This window comes from Rutidosis leptorrhynchoides, chromosome 6, assembly GCF_046630445.1.
Source record: "Rutidosis leptorrhynchoides isolate AG116_Rl617_1_P2 chromosome 6, CSIRO_AGI_Rlap_v1, whole genome shotgun sequence".
Taxonomy (NCBI): Eukaryota; Viridiplantae; Streptophyta; class Magnoliopsida; order Asterales; family Asteraceae; genus Rutidosis; species Rutidosis leptorrhynchoides.
In genome coordinates, this window is record NC_092338.1 from 302404305 (window position 1) to 302411965 (window position 7661).

Genomic DNA, 7661 nt, shown 5'->3' on the forward strand with positions numbered 1-7661 from the left:
TTTTCTTCAATGGGTTAATAGAAGAAAATCCTTTCGAATACATTCAACACTTCAATGATATTTGTGATATCTACAAAATCAAAGATGTTACCGATGACGCTTATAAGTTAAAGGCATTCACCTTTACACTCCAAGGAGATGCGAAAGTTTGGTTAAGGAATTTGCCATCCGATTCTATTAGGACTTTTCAAGATTTAACCGATGCATTTATTAATCTTTTCTTTCCACCATCCAAGGTGGAGCGACTTAGAATGGAAATTAATGGATTCACTCAACGGAGTGATGAGTCTTTGTATGATGCATTGGTACATTTCAAGAAGATGCTAAGAGCTTGCCTACCACATGGTTTGACTAAGAAGGAGTACATCAACACGTTCTATTGGGGTACTAATGCTTTGACTAGACAATATCTTGATTCCTTCTCGGGTGGAGTGTTTATGTACATATCACCAAATGCGGTTGAAGTTTTGTTAGAAGACATCTCAGTTAATACATACGAATGGGCACCTTCACCTCGCGATTTATCAAGGAAAAATGTAGCATAAGTAGAGAGTGATAATGGGCAAGTCACCCTTGCAAGCTTAAATAATCAATTTCAAATGTATGGGAAAGAGTTGAAAAGGCTACAACAATCGATCGTTGCAATGCAAGTAGGTTATCAAAGGTGCGAAGGGCCACATCTCACCAAGAATTGTCCCTAAATTAATCAATGCAACCATATTGATTTGGATGACATTCCCATGAATTTGGATGCTGATAATGCTAAAAACGAACATATATTTCATAGCATTATCCCTCAAGAAAGACAAGCTTTTAGTTGCAATTGTTCTATTTACAAGTGATATTCGTTTAAATAATAAAAGGTGAAGACAAAAGACAGATTCGACGATTTGAAGACGCAAATGACCAAAAAGCTAAAAAGTACAAAGTACAATCAAAATGGTTCAAATTATTGATGAGAAACGTCAAAAAGTTACAAAAGTACCAGCCGCGAAATGCAAAGTACAAGATATTAAATAGTACGAAAGGACGTTCGAAAATTCGGAATCGGGACCAGAGTCAACTCTCAACGCTCGACGCAATGGACTAAAAATTACAAGTCAACTATGCACATGAATATAATATAATATAATATATAATTAATTCTTAAAATTATATAAATATTATATTATACCTTAAAAACGTCGGCAAACTAGAAAACAAGAACATGTGAGCTGATCCAGCTGGCCATGCGATCGCATGGCCAGGATGCCCATATTTCATGCGATCGCATGAGCCTAAAAGGCTGGCCACATCTATAAATTTCGCAGTTTTTGGTCGAATGTTTTACATCTTTTTCTATCCTCTCTATCTCTACGATATATATATATATATATATATATATATATATATATATATATATATATATATATATATATATAAAATTTATAATTTTAATTTTAATTCAATAATAATAAGGGTATGTTAGAGAATGTTGTAAGTGTGTAAGTCGAAATTCTGTCCGTGTAAAGCTACGCTATTATTAATCATTGTAAGTTATGTTCAACCTTTTTAAATTAATGTCTCGTAGCTAAGTTATTATTATGCTTATTTAAATTGAAGTAATCGTGATGTTGGGCTAAAATATTAAAGACGGAGTTATTGGGCTTTGTACCATAATTGGGGTTTGGACAAAAGAACAACACTTGTGGAAATTAGACTATGGGCTATTAATGGGCTTTATATTTGTTTAATTGAATGATAATTCGTTAATTTAATATAAAGATTTACAATTGGACGTACCTATAAATAACCACATACACTCGATCGGGCACGATGGGCGGGATATTTATAAGTACTAATAATCGTTCATTTAACCGGACACGGGAATGGATTAATAGTCAATGAACTTATTAAAACATGGGTAAATTACATACAAGGAAAATTGGTGTAATTATAGTTTAAGTCCCCAATTAGTTGGAATATTTGACTTCGGATATAAGGATAATTTGACGAGGACACTCACACTTTATATTTATGACTGATGGACTATTATGGACAAAAACCAGATGAACATATCGAATAATTCAGGACAAGGGACAATTAACCCATGGTAATAAACTAAAATCAACACGTCAAACATCATGATTACGGAAGTATAAATAAGCATAATTCCTTTATTTCATATTTCATCGCACTTTTATTTACTGTCATTTTATTTAATTGCACTTTTAATTATCGTACTTTTTAATTATCGCAATTTTATTTATTGTTATTTTATTTATCTCACTTTAATTTATCGTACTTTAATTATTGTCATTTAATTTACGCTTTAAATTAAGTTATATTTATTTTTAATATTTTACATTAGGTTTTAACTACGACTAAATTTTTAAAATCGACAAACCGGTCATTAAACGGTAAAAAACCCCTTTTATAATAATAATAATAATATATATATTTATATTTATACAAATATAGTTTTTAAAAATACAGCGTTAAACTTGGCTAGATCCCTGTGGAACGAACCGAACTTACTAAAAACTACACTACTGTACGATTTGGTACACTGCCTATAAGTGTTGTAGCAAGGTTTAGGTATATCCACTCTATAAATAAATAAATAACTTGTGTAAAATTGTATCGTATTTAATAGTATTTCCTAGCAAAAATTAATAGTATTTTGTACCCCTTCGCTTTAACATCAAGTATTTTTGGCGCCGCTGTCGGGGACTGCTTAAACGCCGGAAGCGAAACGCTATATATATATATATATATATATATATATATATATATATATATATATATATATATATATATATATATATATATATATATATATATATATATATATAAATTAATTTACTTTTGTAAAAATACGTTTTAAAAATACAAAAATATAAAAAGAAAAACAAAAAATATATATTTTTTTTAAGAATTGTTCAAAATATATATATATTATAAAATATTTCTATTTTTATTTTTAGTTTGTAAAAATATAAGTTTTTATTTAATTTATATAAATATTTTATATAAATATTAAAACAGAAAAAAAAATTAAAAGTGTAATTGGGCCAAAACCGTCGAAGCTCAACATTCTGGCCTGGTTTTTGGATCCATGCGATCGCATGGATAAAAGCACTACAACTCATGCGGTCACATGAGCTGCTCTGACACGCCATATCTGAACATGGTACTCATTAATTACGGAGTATAATTTAATTATTATTATTATAAACCCTAATTAGGGATAGTTATTAAATTAATTAATTGTAGTTTTAATTAATTTGTAATATTTAGTTTAAATTAGTTGTATTAGTTTTAAAAATTAATACTTTTATAAAATAAATAATATAAAAATAATATTTTTATATAAATTGTATTTTTTTTACAACTTTAAGTTTTATTTTTATATCTTTTTATTCGTAATATTTGTATTTTTATCGCTCGTAACTAGTTTTAAGATATTGTTTTTGCCGTAGTTATTTTTATTTCTAGATTTTTAGGCTTTGCCGTAAAATCCCTTAAGTACTTTCTCTTTAGACTAAGATTTAGGTGCTTTAGAATTTTGCGACGCCGTTTTAAAATTTTAGTGCCTTTTTAAGTTATTGCCGTTTTGGATATAGAATTCCTTTAAGCTTTAATACTTTTAGACGCAACTTTTAATTCTTAGTTTTTAGACTTTTAAGTTTCGACGCGCTACGTTCTTTTTATTATTTTTCGACCTTTTATTTTTCGACGTTTTTCGACGCACTCTTTTTCTTTCTTATTTCTCGACGCTCTAGTTTTTAGGACATAGAATTTTCTATTTCTTCTCTAAAATTTCTTTAAATTTCGACGAAAATTTATTTTAAGTGGTTGAATTCATAGACATCCAAAAATTTTCTGGTTCGTAGTAATAGTTGGATTTGTTAGTGGCGAGTTGTGGGCTTCCGATTTAAAGGGTCCTGGCTACCTGCTGCATCTATTGGCTATTCGAAACGTGGGCAAAATCAGAAAAGTCTATTAATTTGATAACTTATATAATTTTTATCTTTTATAACTAATAGGATATTCAGTGAATGCACCGAGCAAAACGTTCACCACCTTTTATACGTTCACCACATGTAACTCGATCAAGACATCTAGCCAATATTGTCGCCGTTGATTTTTCTTTAGAATCATCATCCAGTCGACCAAGTACTCCAATTCAAATTTCCGATAATCCATTTTTTGAACCCGACCTCACAATTGAGAATCCAGAGGATATTCAGGGACAATTCAGAGATCCTGAACCATTAATCTTTCCTGTAGAACCACCAATCATTCAAACAGAGATTGTCGAGGAACAAACCATTAAATCAGAATCCTCTAGTGATTCAGATTCAACAAATTCAATCATGGAAAATCTGGAACCTCTAAGTATGGAAGACCGAATGAGAGCTAAACGCACTGGCCAAGGTCATGCAATTACTCAACCAGACATTAATGCGCCAGATTATGAAATCAAAGACTAATCAATGCCAATTTAGTGGTGCACCGAAGGAAGATCCAAATGAACATCTTCGAACCTTTAATAGAATCTGTACTTTATTCAAAATAAGAGAAGTGGAGGATGAACAGATCTATCTCATGTTAGTTCCCTGGACTTTAAAGGGAGAAGCCAAAGATTGGTTAGAATCGTTACCTGAAGCGGCGATTAATATATGGGACGTTTTGGCTGAAAAATTTCTTAAACAATTCTTTCTGGCATCTAAAGCCGTGAGACTTCAAGGAGAAATATTTATGTTCATGCAAAAGCCAAATGAAACTCTATATGAGGCGTGGACAAGATTTGGAAAGTTATTGAGAGGATGTCCGCAACATGGTTTAGACACTTATCTGTGACGACCCGGAAATTTTCGACCAAATTTAAACTTTAATCTTTATATTATTCCGACACGATAAGCAAAGTTTGTTAAGTTATATCTCAAGAATTTTAAACTGTGTTCATACATTCATTATAACCTCGACCAAATTCCGACGATTCACGAACCGTTATATATAAATAGATATGTATATGTATATATATATTATAACTTGAGAATATTAATAAAGTATTAAACGTATAATACTTTACACGAACGTATTTGTTTCAATATGATTTTCGACGAAAAAAAATATATATTAAATGATTGAATTATCAGAAACATTGAATTATGATTACAAGTCTCTGTTGAGAGGTCCACTATGATTTGAGAAAATCTATTCCTCTTAACGGTATTCAGAATAATTTGTAAAACTATTTATAAATAAAAACAAAAAGTGTCATTTACGAAAGTTAGACAAAAGTTAGTGGAGAATTGGTTTCTATAATATTCTATTAATCTATTTTCAAACGTACAAAGACGTTTTCAGTTTAAAAAGAACTTTATTATTAAAACGTATATAACTTTTATAAATATCTAGAATCACTTTTGACAACTCATTACTTAACCAGTATAATAAATATAACGATATTTATATTTTATTTCATTAAATATATATAACGATTTAAATTAATATTATATATATTTATACGTGTATTATACATACATAGTTTTTTATACTTTTACTATACTTTAACTTTACCTTTACTTTACTTCTACTTTACTTTAACTTTAATAATTTACTTTAATAATTCATACTTTAATAATTCACTTTAATAATTCATACTTTAATAATTCACTTTAATAATTCATACTTTAATAATTCATACTTTAATAATTCACTTTAATAATTCATACTTTAATAATTCACTTTAATAATTCATACTATAATAATTCACTTTTATAATTCAAAAATCTATTATAAATAGAATTCAATAGGTTTCATTATTTCATAGAAACTTGAAAATATATTTCTCTAAACTCTCTCAATTGATATATATATATATATATATATATATATATATATATATATATTTGCTCTGTATTATTTCAAGATATTATTAGTATACTATATATATATATATATATATATATATATATATATATATATATATATATATATATATATATATATATATATATATATATATATATATATATTTGCTCTGTATTATTTCAAGATATTATTAGTATACATAAAATATTACGACGGAGTCCTGTCCGAGTGATTTCAAAATAGTTTATTTGAATGAGTCGAAGCTAAGGAAATTATGGGTTATAGCTATGGAGGTGATGGGTATGGTTCATGGGTATGCTCGTGAGGTCAATCTAGTGTTTATCATCTCCGTTGCGTCTACATACTTTCCTGCAATATTGAATCTCAATATTGATACGTTCGTGAATCCGAGGCCAACCTTGCACTTATTAAATGACGTTATATGTATTTTTACTACGAAATACAGTATTGTGAGTTTCATTTACTCCCTTTTTACATATATTTTTGGGACTGAGAATACATGCGCAACTTTTATAAATGTTTTACGAAATAGGCACAAGTACCAAAACTAATTCTACGTGGGTTTAAACCAGAAATATACCCTTAGCTTGGTAACATTAAACTACTTGTCTATGTACGATAGGCGCGAATCCTAAAGATAGATCTATTGGGCCTGACAAACCCCATCCTGACTATGGGATGCTTTAGTACTTCGAGGTTATTTTAAACACACCTGATATGGTGTACTTCAGAGGGTAAAACATGAACGTTAAGGCTTGTTACCGGGTGCCTACAACTTATAGAATACTTTTATACACTTGCGAGTGTACATATATTTATAAACGGAAATCTTGTGGTCTATTAATATATTGAAATGATTGTTATGATAAACCTATGAACTCACCAACCTTTTGGTTGACACTTTAAAGCATGTTTATTCTCAGGTATTAAAGAAATCTTCCGCTGTGCATTAGCTCATTTTAAGGATATTACTTGGAGTCATTCATGGCATATTTTGAAAGACGTTTCATTCGAGTCATTGAGTTCATCAAGATTATTATAAAGCCAATTATAGTTGGATGTATTATGAAATGGTGTGCATGCCGTCAACTTTCGTTGTAAAGAAAGTTTGTCTTTTAAAAACGAATGCAATGTTTGTAAAATGTATCATATAGAGGTCAAATACCTCGCGATGTAATCAACTATTGTGAATCGTTTATAATGTATATGAACGGGTCCTTTCAGTTGGTATCAGAGCGGTGGTCTTAGCGAACCAGGTCTGCATTAGTGTGTCTAACTGACAGTCGTTAGGATGCATTAGTGAGTCTGGACTTCGACCGTGTCTGCATTTCAAAAGTTTTGCTCATCATTCTTGTCGGAAATTACCTGCTTATCATTCTTAGTCTAGACACATCTTATTGCATTGATTGCATGAATAGTGTATAGACAAAATTCATATCTTAGCGTATCTGCTAATTCATATCTTAGCGTATCTGTTACTGTAAACTTTGCCTGACATATTCCGTAAATTCCTCCGTAATCTACGAAACCTTTTGCTCTATATAATTAGAATACCACCCGATAGCCGGAAAATCATTTCATATCGAAAAATTCTTTATTCAATCGTACGAAATGGAATTCGTCATTAGTTCAAGTCCCTCGGATTCCGAAATGGAATCCCACTCAAGTTCCGAAAGCAGTGTGACCGGAATGGATCAACCAATTAGTCATCATCTATTCTGGATGAATTGGGGATGGGTTTGTAGCCTCCTTAATCATTGGAGACAAGAAGAAGGTGA

At 30.0% G+C, this 7661-nt stretch overlaps 1 non-coding gene across 1 annotated transcript; it reads right to left on the minus strand.

The window, feature by feature from the left end:
• Nucleotides 1-242: 242 nt before the first annotated feature.
• Nucleotides 243-349, minus strand: LOC139856540 (small nucleolar RNA R71). The gene has a single exon (XR_011762016.1). It is a non-coding gene; the product is annotated as a small nucleolar RNA R71 (small nucleolar RNA).
• Nucleotides 350-7661: the final 7312 nt, after the last annotated feature.